Raw genomic sequence first — 12,910 nt, 5'->3', positions numbered from 1 at the left:
TTTTCAGGAGGACCCCAAAGTTTGTTCAACCATTACTCCAGCCGTTTTCAGAGCAACCCCCTTCGCTCCCGGCATTTTTTTTTCTTTCTGGAATTTGACTGATTTTGCAAGTCCCCAAAAATATTGTGCTCTATTGCTATAAAAACATGGAACCTACCAAAATAAAGATTATGGTCTCTCCTTTCATCAGGAAAACAAGTATATTTGTATCTGTATCCTCCTTATACTACAGAAATTAGCATTAGAATATAGCTAAGTTTCATTATTCACATTCCTGTTGAAAACACTGGCAAAAAGAGCTTGTTGCAACATGACCCTGGCTGATCTCTTATACTCTGCTGCCACCTGCTGGGCTGTTTCTTGTAATAACTAACATTTCTGTAAGCCACCTCTTCATGCCAGAAGCGGCATCAAATCCTTCTGTATGCTCTTGCATAAAAAAACATAAACAAAAAAACAAAACATATAAATACGTTTTGGGGTTTGAATGAGTTAAAATTGCATCGTCAATGAGCAAGCCGTTTTTTTTTATACTTAAAATTGGTCAATAGTTTGTTTAAAAACTAAAATAGCATCCACACATGTAGACTGACCTGAATGTGAAAACAGATGAGACCTTCTTCCACATCTGTCAGAAAAGGGCGAGAGCAGTCTTCTGCTTGTTACTGTTAGGATAATATTGCGAGCATGAAAGCTGAAAGGACCGGTAAAAGTTAGCTCGGAACGTTTCCATTGGTGCCGTGACCTGGATGGTCAAGGTCGAGTTGTTAGCACATTTTAAGCAGCAGATAGTTGAACACAAAAGCTGCAACAGTACATACGGACAATATAACAATACACACATGCATATTTTCTTTATCCTCTGTGAAGACCTACTAATATTTGAAAAATGATTGAGTCACTTCCAGTACCGGGTTTTTGCTTGACTTAATTCTTATTGCGACAAAATGAGTCGTGTTTCTGCTGACGTTGAAAAGTAATATGATGTTCAATGAGTCTTTTTCCCTGTGAGATGTGGCCGACGATTGTATTTCTTTCGCAAGCATTACCTCGACAGAAACTTGTTGAAACAAACTTCCACGAGAGTATTATCTACAAACATGTCTGCAGGGAGTTTGTTGCGAGACTACAGACCAACGACTTCATCAAAGTCGTTACTCCCCTGCATCAAACATTCATCCGCTCGCTCTTTTCAGGAACTCTTGCGTGGGCGCTTTTGACTCTTGCCTCCCTAGTTTGTTTTAATTTTATTTTGGTGGTGTGGGAGTCCACTAATGGGACCAACAGCTTTGCTTTGCCGAAGGCATACTAGCTTGTTATTGTCTGCAAAAGCTGGAGAGTTTTGCAGATTTTAACAAGTGTCCTGTGGTCAGAAGGAGGCGTGGTTTTAGGTGCTGAAATCTTGTTATTGCTTCTGGCTTGAGCTTGTTTTGGATTGTTTGTATTATTGCGTACCACCAGGGAGATACATTAGATTTATAATTATGCACAGTAACACATGTTGAATATGATTGTTGAAAAAAAAATCAGTTTTGGGCCTTTGTGGTGTCTATGCTCATCATTGCTACCATGCAACGTTATACAGCGTTGAGTATAATTATTTTATCCCCTGCTGAATTTGTTTGCGCATTTTCAAAGAAATGTCTCCATTGTTTACGGTTCATTAATTATTATTCCGCCATTCAAAAAAAAATAAAAAAACATACTTCTGGAATATAGAAAATGTGACAAAAACACACACATGGCCAAGATTTGAGTCCAGGGCAGCCATCCTCCACATCTGCCCCTGCCAAAATCCCTCCTGAGCTGTCAAAAGAAAATTGCGCACAGGTAGCTGCCAAGTCATGGCTGAAAAATCATTGTGTGAGGATATACTGTATATTTTGCTTGAAGACGCATTTTCTCGCATAGACTGCTCACAAAAGCGGTTGAAATATGCCTTTGAGCAAGGCATTGAGTATGTGTTTTGAACTGGCATTTTTCAAGGTGATATGAGATTTTGCATACAATTTTTGTCAGTCATCCTTCTTAAGGCATAAAAAAAAAATGCCTAGAAAAAAAGGTTACTTATACAGTAGTCTACAAATGCAGCACAGTGTGTCCCTTCCCTTGATTGTAGATGTGCACTATTTACCCCCCCCAGCAGCTCTCACACAGGCTCCAGGGAAAGTAATAAGGGCACTTTCAAACTGACAAACGACTTTCGAGTCCAGTGTTGACGTACAGCCTTTTCAACCTGCACAGTTATCGGGGCGCATTGCCTTCATGTTTTATGTATATCGTATTTATCAACATGCGCTTGCTCAATAATTTACTGCCGGTGCGATATGCAGACTGGGGGAAGCTCCTGGAAGGGATGGCAGCATGTGTGAAGCACGCGTGCTTAGCGTGCGCGGGGGGGATTATTATGGCTGCGCTTTTACTGTAGGGGATCCTCCTGAGGAAAGAGCGGAGGACAATCATGAAGGTCAGCGCACAACAAAGTAGAGCAGCAGCACCTCTTCGGGTGCCAGAAAGAACAATAATGCTCAGATTCAGGTACGGTGTGACATGGTAGCGTTAAAAGACGGATGAGAGTCAATAAAGGACAAAAGGGACATTGATGCTCTTTTGGGGGGGGACAACATTAGACAGAGTGAAACACGGCACAGCTTCCATTTTCACCTGAATGTGACGTTCCCGCACCGCCTCGGGCGCTGAGTTATGATCTGTTGTTAGGATGCCTGCAGAATTTTTTCGGGGAGAGCTCAGTATTGATCATTTGACATGTCATCATCATTGTTCTCCCTTTTTTTATTTTTATTTTTTTATATCTCCCCGAAAAAAAAAAAAAAGGATGCCTGCAGAATAAGCGACGCTTTTTCTTTTCTTGCTCGGAGCTTGTTTAGGAGTCAACCAGATTACCGGAATGAAAGTTAACAATGAGTGGGAATGGGAAAAGAGAGTACAGGGAAGGAAATGTGTTTTTACTGGTTTGAATGACTATTGATCACATTTTCTAAAGGATATTCATTTTAAAACTACAGACGCTCCCCAACTTACGAACGAGTTACGTTCCGAGCGGTCGTTCGTAAGGTGAATTTGTTTGTAAGTTGCTTCAGTGCTATATTTTGTATTATAATTTATGTTTAAAGAGAATACGTACAGTACAGTACTACGTATGTTAGAGAGAGAGAGCGAGAGACACACACAGTATGTACATGTACGTAATAAGATAAATAAAATGAAGTTTAACTTACTTTTGGAAGATGTACTCGATGCTTAAGGATTTGATGGAGGAGGAGGAAGAGGAGGAAGAGGAGGATTTTATATCATGAGAGGTTCTTCGTCGTCGCTGGAATGAGCTTCAAAAGTTACTTCCTCCTCCGTAACTTCAATGTAGGAAGAAGTTGAGGGTCGAGGAGAAGAAGATGAGGGTTGATGAGTATCTTCCTTGGAGGATTTACTAGAAACTGGCCGAAAGAAGCGATCTAACGACGATTGCACAGTTTCCTTCTTTTTTTCATCATAAATGATGCGGTAGCACTGTATGGCATCATTCAATTGATTTGCAACCTTTGTGCAACGTTCAATATTTGGGTCTTGCTGCTCAAAGAGTGCGATGGCTTTATCTATGAGCGACAGGCGTTTCTTCTTCTTCCTCCTCCTCGACACGTTGCTGAGCCTCCAATGCTGGGTGAGCTCTCACAGCGCCAAGCGTCGGTATTAGCGGCGGAAAGAAGCACTACAGTACTCGGAAAAAGGTGCGCAATACAAAATCGAACTTACAGCATCACTTTCCGAACATTTTTTGACATGCGCGCATGCGCGCAGACATGTTCGTATGTACCGTTGTTCGTAACTCGAATGTTCGTAAGTAGGGGAGCGTCTGTACAATACAGGCCACAACTTTGGACACACCTTCTCATGCAATGCATTTTCTTTATTTACATTGTAGATTCCCACTGAAGGCATCAAAACTATGAATGAACACATGTGGAGTTATGTGTGTTATGTAAAAAAGGTGAAATCATTGAAAACATTTTATATTCTAGTTTCTTCAATATAGTCACTGTTTGCTCTGATGATGATTATTTTTTTGCACATTCTAGGCATCCCCTTTAAATGGCTTTCCAACAGTATTGAAGGAGTTCCCAGAGGTGAGAATGCAAAGAGTGTGCAAAGCAGGAATCGGGGCAAAGGGTGGCTATTTTGAAGAAACTAGAATCGAAAACCTTTTTTTTTTTTTTTTTTTGGTTAATCTAACCCCTGGGCGTTATTTTATTTTGAAATGGCTTGGTCAGAACCAACAAAAAGCCAAAAAATGGTCAAATAACGCCCAGGGGTTAGGTACATAACTCCATGTGTTCATTCTTAGTTTTGACGCCTTCAGTGATAATCTACAATGCAAATAGTCATGAGAATAAAGCAAACACATTGAATGAGATGTGTGTGTGTGTGTCCAAACTTTTGACCTGTACTGTACACATTTGCCATTTCTGGAGACATTGCTTGTGGAATCTGAAAAGATGAGCATAGAGGCATGTAGAAGGATAAGGAATGAAATGAGATTGAATGAGGACTTTTTTGTAGGAAGTGGAATTTATTATTATTATTATTATTATTATTAAATTGTTAGCTAGGTGAATTAAATGTGTTAAAAGTTTTCAATTGTGAACAATTCCGTGAATCTGTTTTGTTGAATGTGTCTTGGGAATGAATAATGTTTTTTGTGTGTGTTTTTTTTGGGGATCATTTTTCTGGTGAAAATGTTGAATTTTTCGTCAAAGGGAGTTTTGTGAATTGAAAGGGAGTTGAAAATTGTTCCCAAGGTGAACTGAATGAGCTGCATGTTTTGAATTTTAAATAGGAATGATGTGGAGCGTCCCATTGGGAATGAATGGGAAATTTTGGGTTGAAAATATTGAATTTGAAGAAAACAAGTGAATATTTGTAAGGAGAAAAATAATAGCCTGCAAGGCATGAATTTTTGGAATATGTTAAAATGTGTAAGATGTGAATCAGATGAATTATGGGGGAAGTAGATGCATGCCAAAATATCGGGTGGAAGAAAAATAGGAATAACATATTTACACACAACAAAGCTTCACAAATACAGCATTTGTTCTTGGCTATTGAAAATGATTGGAAATGACATTTTAGTAATTTATCAATCCAATTTACTGGCATTGATTTTTTTTTTTTATATGGTGGAATCTTTGCTTATGAATGACAACACATCAGGTTATGCACAACATTTCTGAAGAAATACCACCTTTTGTTAATGCACTCATTTCAATATACAGGATGAACAGTCTTGCTATAGACACGCGGATCAGTTGTCAATTAGTTCCATGTGTCAGACATTACAGGCATCTTTGGTCCTCAGTGTGACTCCAAAGAAACTTAGCAACAGTGTTATTAGAAGCTTAATCATAATACAGTTGGGGGGGGGAAATACAGGAATAATTTATGAGAACAGTCTCATTGCTTGGGAAATTGCACATTTTGGTTTTGGCAAAACCTACCACCTGTTGTCAAAAAATAATACAACCTTGTATAGTACAAGCACCCAAAGACACTTAACATAAGTGCACCAAAACAAAGAGACAATTCATAAAATAATGTCTATAGTTAACAAAGTTTCTATGATGGCCATAGTTGGAACAGATGAATCCAGTCTCCATAGTTTCCACTGGGAATATCGATTCTAAACAAGAGTTTCTACATTGTAATTCACTGTAGTCTGCTGCCTGCTGTTGATGTTTTTCCAATGCGAGTGACAGCAACCCGAAACATTGCAGCAAATCTACTGTAGCATGCAAGCCGGAAAGGACAAAAAAAACAGATGAAACTGGAAAGGCACTCAGGAGAGCGCAGAGGCGGAACAATCCTAATTGGACCTGCACCAAATTATTGTACGCCCTCATCGACGTACACCACCTGCACTTTGAAATGTGCCATTAAGATTCATGTTTCATCCTCTGAGAAACGAAGGGAGAAGTTGTAAAATGCCCGCCGCAGTGTTTAGTGGGAATCAGTTAAGTCCTAATTGCATCACGATCAATCGACTTTGAAAAAAGAAGCCATTTCCACAAGTAGTACACAAACATAAATAATATGTGCTGATCCATATTTTCATAAGCAGCCATTAGTCATCAGACGTGTAACGGAATTCACTGAAGCAGGACATTGCAGTGTACGTAGTGTGTTCACACGGCTTTCCACTTTAAGATAATTAGATGCGTGGCGACCTTATGACGAGGGACAGTCGCTTTCACCAAAAGGGGCGTGGCCATTGAGTGGTGGTGTTAAATGTCCCACTCTGGTCACCGTTTCCCGCTGGCACCCCACTAAACAAAAAGGGCACTAGCGGATACACAGGTTCTTTATTTTACCGTATGGTGCGGAAGAGCATTGAACACTTCTGCTGGGGCACACCACTCACTCATTTACTCACTCATTCTCTCATTCACCCATTCACCCACTCTCGCATGCTCGCTCGCTCAGTCAGTCAGTCTCACATTCACTCACTCATTCTCTCGCATGCATAATCGCTTGCTCAGTAACTCACTCGCTCATACTTAGTCACTCACTCAGTCAGTCTCACATTCACTCACTGTCACATGCATACTCACTCACTCAGTCTCACATTCATTCAGACTCACTCACTCATTCTCACATTAACTCACTGTCTCACATTCACTCACCCACTCACTCACTGTCTCACATTCACCCACTCACTCACTCAGTCTCACATTCACTCACTCTCACATACATACTCGCTCACTCAGGCTCACATTCACTCACTGCCTCACATTCACTCACTCACTCACTCTCGCATGCATACTCGTTTGCTCAGTAACTCACTCGCTCATACTCAGTCACTCACTCAGTCAGTCTCACATTCACTCACTCTCACATGCATACTCACTCACTCACTCACTCACTCACTCAGTCTCACATTCACTCACTCACTCACTCACTCACTCACTCACTCACTCACTCACTCACTCACTCACTCACTCACTGTCTCACATTCACTCACTCACTGTCTCACAATCACTCACTCATTCAGTCTCACATTCACTCACTCATTCAGTCTCACATTCACTCACTCACTCACACAGTCAGTCTCACATTCACTCACTCTCACATCATACTCGCTCACTCACTCACTCAGTCTCACTCACTCACTCACAGTCTCACATTCACTCACTGTCTCACATTCACTCACTCACTCACTCACTCTCGCATGCATACTCGTTTGCTCAGTAACTCACTCTCTCTCTCTCATTCACTCATTCACTCACTCTTGCATGCAGATTCTCACTCCCTCTCTCATTCACTCACTCTCGCATGCAGATTCTTACTCACTCTCTCATTCACTCTATCATTCACTCACTCTCGCATGCAGATACTCACTCACTCACTCAGTCTCACACTCACTCACGCACACACACACACACACACACACACGTACGCACAGGTTTAAATGTGGAGCATCTCCTGACAGGAGGCAAGTGTGATATGAATATGTAAGACTAAAAGCTTGTTTTCCCTTCTCTCTTGTAGAACTTGAATGCAGCACACAGAGAGAGAGAGAGAGAAAGAGGAGTGGGTGGGCGAGCGAGACCAGATGAGCCTCACTGAACAGCAGCAGGGTCCTGTTTCCAAAACACACACAAGCACGCACTCCTACACACACATGCAACGAGCAGCATCGGTCCGAGCCGCCGGTGGCTGCCCCTCACCGCTTCGCCGAGGCACGAAGCCCGCCGGGAGACGACGAGCAGGAGAAGCCCCCCGCTGACGGCAGGAGTAGAAGGAGGAGGGTCGGGGGCTTCTTTTGGGAGGCACTAGAGGAGCCAACGAGAGCGAGCTGCTGCGCGAGAACAACATCACAGCATCGCGGCAGCCTGCAGATGTGGAAGGAGCGCCGTTCAAGTTCCCGTCCCGGGTGAGCCCCTCTCTCGTATTTTGCACACTTTTTACACGTAGACGAGTCTTATCCACTTTCTATCCTTTTTCTTTGCGCCATGAAAATGTGTGCGTCCGCATTCGCAGTTTTTGGACCCCCGCAGTCGGTGTGCCACATCACCATACTTTACTCTCACCTGCCATAGCAACAATACGTTTAGCACCAAAATGGATTCATGATGCAGGTGCCTAATGAGCTCCCCCTCCCACTTTTATGTGCTGTATTGATTGATGGCATGTGTGCCCGAACCCTCTGTGAGGGTTCAACTAATGTCTCAGTCGAGGCACTGATGTGCTGCTTAGTAAAGAAAGGTACTAAGTAGCCCACCTTTTCTCAATTTCAAAAGTCCTGATTTGATTCCCCAGACCAGCAAACAGCTCACGACTGGAGTGCCCTTGAGCAAGGCATCTACTGTCTCAAAAACGGAAGAGACTGCTTAATTTTGTCCCCGTTCTACTGCAAAATTGTTCAATTCAGTTCTAAAATTGTTGACCTTAATCACTTGCGCTTCTTCTTTTTTCGTGTCGCGCCGCTGTCACGCTTTGTCACGCGACTGGAGGTGGAACAGACGTGGCACAAAGAATCCATTTGGTAGCCTGAAGACGAAACAGAATGCGAGAAGTGACAAATGGTGACAGCGCTGCGCTACACAGAAGCCTGAGAAAGAAGCCAGGCGAGACAGCCAAGTGCAGCAAGGATGACTGTAGAAAGTGTGGCTTTGATGGTTCGGGTTGTGGGTTCGATCCTGACCACTTGACCACGTTGAGCAAGACGCTAGACCACCAGTTGCTCCTGATGCTGCGGCGTCAGTAAGTGAATGAGGATGAGCGATTGGAGTACTTTGAAGGTAGAAAAGCGATTTGCGAATGAAGTTTAGTTACCCCCCCCCCCCCAAAAAAAAAAAATCTGAGAAGTGACGAACATGAAAGCGGTATTGGCACATCCAATCCTGAGATGCAGTACGAGTGACCGAGATTTCAGACTCACTTCACAGCAATCAGCAAAAAAAAAAAAAAAAAAGCCGTCACATTTTTTATTTCCTCTTCCATTTACTGTGAAACTAAACATCAATTAAAGAGAATTACACATATTTAAATTAGGGATGTTCAATGCCACTTTTTTTTTTCTCAAATGTCACTAGTTACAAATAGTCACTGACACCAAGTACTGATGCAACAACATTTGATACATAAAATTAAAAGAAAACAAAACAAAGAATGACATAAGACCTAGATATCCCAATAAAACATTTTCCCTTAAGATTGCATGAAATTAATGGCAATGATCTTTTTTCTATTTTGATAATAAAATACATATGTAAAAAGCACACACAATAAAGTAAATGTAAATAAATACATTTATTTAGAGCAAACTCTGCTTTGCCTTATTAAAGTCTGTGTAGCTTAATGCTAACAAACGATGCAAAACGCCATAGACGAGCTAACGAATAAGCATCAGTGTTGCCGTGCTCTAACCATTTAGGCAACTGATATTTGAGTACAAATGGTGACACAACATGTAGACAATATAACAATCCTCACAGACATATATATATATATATATATAATCTTTATCCTCTGCGAAGAGAAACCAATATTACTGCATGTCTGTATTATGCTGCCCCCAAGTGGCCAAAGTGAATACACCTTGTTGTTTTTCTTATTTAAAAGTACATTACAGGCTGGAACGGATTACAGGGCTTTCCATTAATTTCAATGGGGAAAGATGATTTGTGTGTTTCGAGTTAGTATATGTGGTCCAATACTGTGACATAAGCACTTAGCCAGTTAGCATGGAGTCATCAGCTTGGCTTCTGCTATCATGTTTTTTAAAACATTTTATTGTCACTCCTTGTACGTCACGGGTGTTGTGTTTCTGCAATGTGCACTGCCAACATTTTCTTCCTCTGACTTTAAATAGTGCTTCTGTTTTGGTTAGCGACAGCATCCAAATGGGCCCTCCAAGCCAAGTCGTTATTGATTGAGCCACTGCCACCTCTCGTTTTGATTGAAGACGTCCCGGACAGCTTCGGCATGTCATTATCAGCCCCAGGTTGTTGTAGCGTGACGGTATGGATCGTTAAGCACCTGTCAGGAGACGCCAATGCGGCTTCGTAGCATCAACGGGACCAATCGGCTGTTGGAATGAATGCAATCGGAGCAGCGGGGTGCGCCGATGATGTCAGTAATAAAATGTCCGCTGACAGGTCAATTAGTCCTTCAGAGTGCATTGTTGAACCCCTCGTCCATTTCTTCGCCCCGCTCTTCTCATTCTGATCCCCTCGGCTGCACATAAAGCTGTCAGCGGCGCTCGAGAGCCACATTAAGTCCACTTAACGATATCGCTGCCAAGCTGCATTGTTTTCAGCTTTACGGTGGCAGTAAAACACACGTGCGCGTGCGAGAGACCAGGCTGCCCGACGATGATGCTGCTCTTGGTGAAATTAGAGCCTCGTTGTGACTTTCCCGCCGCCGCGTTGTGGAGGTTAGACAGCCAGCTGGATGCACGCCACTCCGATCGGATGGTGCTGGAGCCTAAAGGCAAGGTTCTGCAGCACCAGTTCCTGGATATTTGTCACGATGATAGCTAGTGCTCTAAACTAGAGGTTAAATAATTCATTTTAAAAAACTACTAGGCCAAAACTATTCTCACTTATTATTAGACTCACTTATTATGGTAAAACAAGACAAACTGGGCTGATTAAATAAGAGCATACTTTCAAAAGGACTGGCCGATATGGGTCCATTTCCCCCACACACATTACAAACATTAAAAACGGAAGTCAAGTCAATATGTTATATGCGCCCTCATTAGACTAAATATAAGATTATGATTAATATTGTGTTTGTAAATTGTGTAATATGAATGAAGTAGTAAAATCCAACCACTTTGATCCATCTCAGTGGGCGGCCATTTTGCCACTTGCTGTCGACTGAAAATGGCATCGCCTGAGTGCTCAGGTAACGACCAATCACGGCTCACCTGTTTTCTGGGTTTGGTCATGTGATGTGATGAGTAGGCACTGTGAGGTCATTTGCAGTAGACAGCAACGGTAGAGACAAGACAAAATGATCGCCCCCGGACTAGTATGAGTACTTAACTCATTTGCTCCCAAAAACGGACAAATACGTCCTATTTTAAATGTTTTAAGTTTCCCAAAGACGTATTACCTAGTATACGTTTTTTAATGTTTTTTTTTTTATTATTACAGAAGGCTTCGATGCAGCCTCTCAACTGCAAAGAACGGTTGGGAAAAAAAGGTAGTTATTACACAAACAGCCAGCAGGTGGCAGCAGAACAAAAGAGACCAACCAGGGCCATGATGGGGAAAAAAAAGCTCTTTTACTCACAGTTCTAAATAGATTTGTGAATAATGATGAAACTTAGCTCTATTCTAATGCTAACTCGGTTGAGGGTTGTCACATGCACAAATGAAGATCCCGTTACAATTTGGTGCCAATCTAGACAAAGACTACACCTGTAGTCAGGATTTGCCCCTCCCTCCTTCATAATTCCAATAATGAAGTCCCGTCCGCCCTTTCGCACTATATCCCCCCATATTAAATGAAACTTATATTGAGTTGTTTATGCTTTCATGTTATTTAGTTTTAATGTACTTTTCTTATTCAACCGTGCATAGAGCATATGAATATTTTATAACTTTATCACATTAGATTAGATTTGCCAATGTTTCCAAATTGCTAGTTTACCCCTGGGGTCGGATCTGAGCGTCTAATGGAAAAATGGAAACAATCTAGAGAGTGTTTAGTTGGTAAAGTACTGCGCTGGCATTGGACGTAATGTATTTAATTACACCCGTGTTGAATTCCGTAGAGTTGTCATGTGTTTTCACTTTGTTGCGATGATGTAATTTATGCTTCGGCCTACATAATTCATAACTATCTTAGCCTACATGAATAATGAATATATTGCATCTTTTTTTTTTTTTTTTTTTGACGAACCGACAACGTCCGCGTTGGCGCTTAATGGCCTGTTTTGAAGTAAATGGCCGTCAGGCTCAAAGAGAGAGTGTCAGGTGTTGACGGTATTGGCTTGACGGGCTCTGAAGCTGCAGGTCAGCCAAGAGAGGAGGCCGCTCGGGTGAGGAGAAAGTCCTACTGGTCCTGCGTGCTGCATATTTCATGTTCCCCTTAGTTGAAAGAAAATGGGATATTTGTGGCGTTATGTAATGACTCAAATGGAAAGCAGGCAAAATTTAGATGCTCCTAAGTAGGGCTGAGCAATTTTGAAAAATATCTAATTTGATATGCAGTTATTTTTTTCCAAGGCCCTCTTCATATATATATATATATATATATATATATATATATATATATATATATATATTTTTTATTTTTTTTTTTTCAGGTTACAACAATAATGGAGCTGGTCAAAACTCTCAGTAAGTCACAGTAATATTAGTCATTCTTTGCAGAGGATAAAGAATATGACTGATTATGCGTGTATGTTTAAACAGTCATAGCGAAAAGGGTTATAACAAGCAACAGCAACGCTATTTGTTAGCCCATGTATGGCATTTTGCATTGTGTGTTAGCATTAAGCTAAACAAACGCTATGTGTTTGTTATGATTCTCACCCTGTGATTCTTTTTTTTTAGGTTTAGCCTGACAGTAAACTTCAAGTGCGTGTGGCTACACTACAATACTCATATCTCAAATTTTTACTCTCATGTCCAAGCGAAAATTAGGCCAATGAAAAACCCGTACGTCATAGCACTAGTTCTTCCGCCTCAGGACCATAAACATTATTATTTTTTTTTTATAGTTGCTTGGAAAAGGAAGTACTAAAACAGCCGTTGACAATGAGCAACATGCTGCTTCACCAAGTTGACAAATTACGTACACAGGCTATGATTTTCTAGTTACCCACTCAAACAGACCGGGATTTACGATTTGTGGTGGCAATATATATTTTTTTTATTACTGTAAT

The 12,910-nt window shown here is 41.4% G+C and overlaps 1 protein-coding gene across 1 annotated transcript in view; it reads left to right on the top strand.

Annotated features, from left to right (window-relative positions):
* The first annotated feature begins 7,537 nt into the window (after positions 1-7,537).
* The window catches only part of lingo3a (leucine rich repeat and Ig domain containing 3a), a 37,260-nt gene continuing 31,887 nt past the window's right edge, over positions 7,538-12,910 (top strand). The window contains exon 1 of the mRNA XM_077585043.1: positions 7,538-7,939. The gene's annotated coding sequence lies outside the window, so the exon portion shown is untranslated. The remainder of the gene's footprint in view (positions 7,940-12,910) is intronic.

The sequence above is a fragment of the Vanacampus margaritifer genome, chromosome 13, assembly GCF_051991255.1.
Source record: "Vanacampus margaritifer isolate UIUO_Vmar chromosome 13, RoL_Vmar_1.0, whole genome shotgun sequence".
Taxonomy (NCBI): Eukaryota; Metazoa; Chordata; class Actinopteri; order Syngnathiformes; family Syngnathidae; genus Vanacampus; species Vanacampus margaritifer.
The sequence above is the reverse complement of the archived record's forward strand: the minus strand, read 5'-3'. Positions and strand labels throughout refer to the sequence as shown.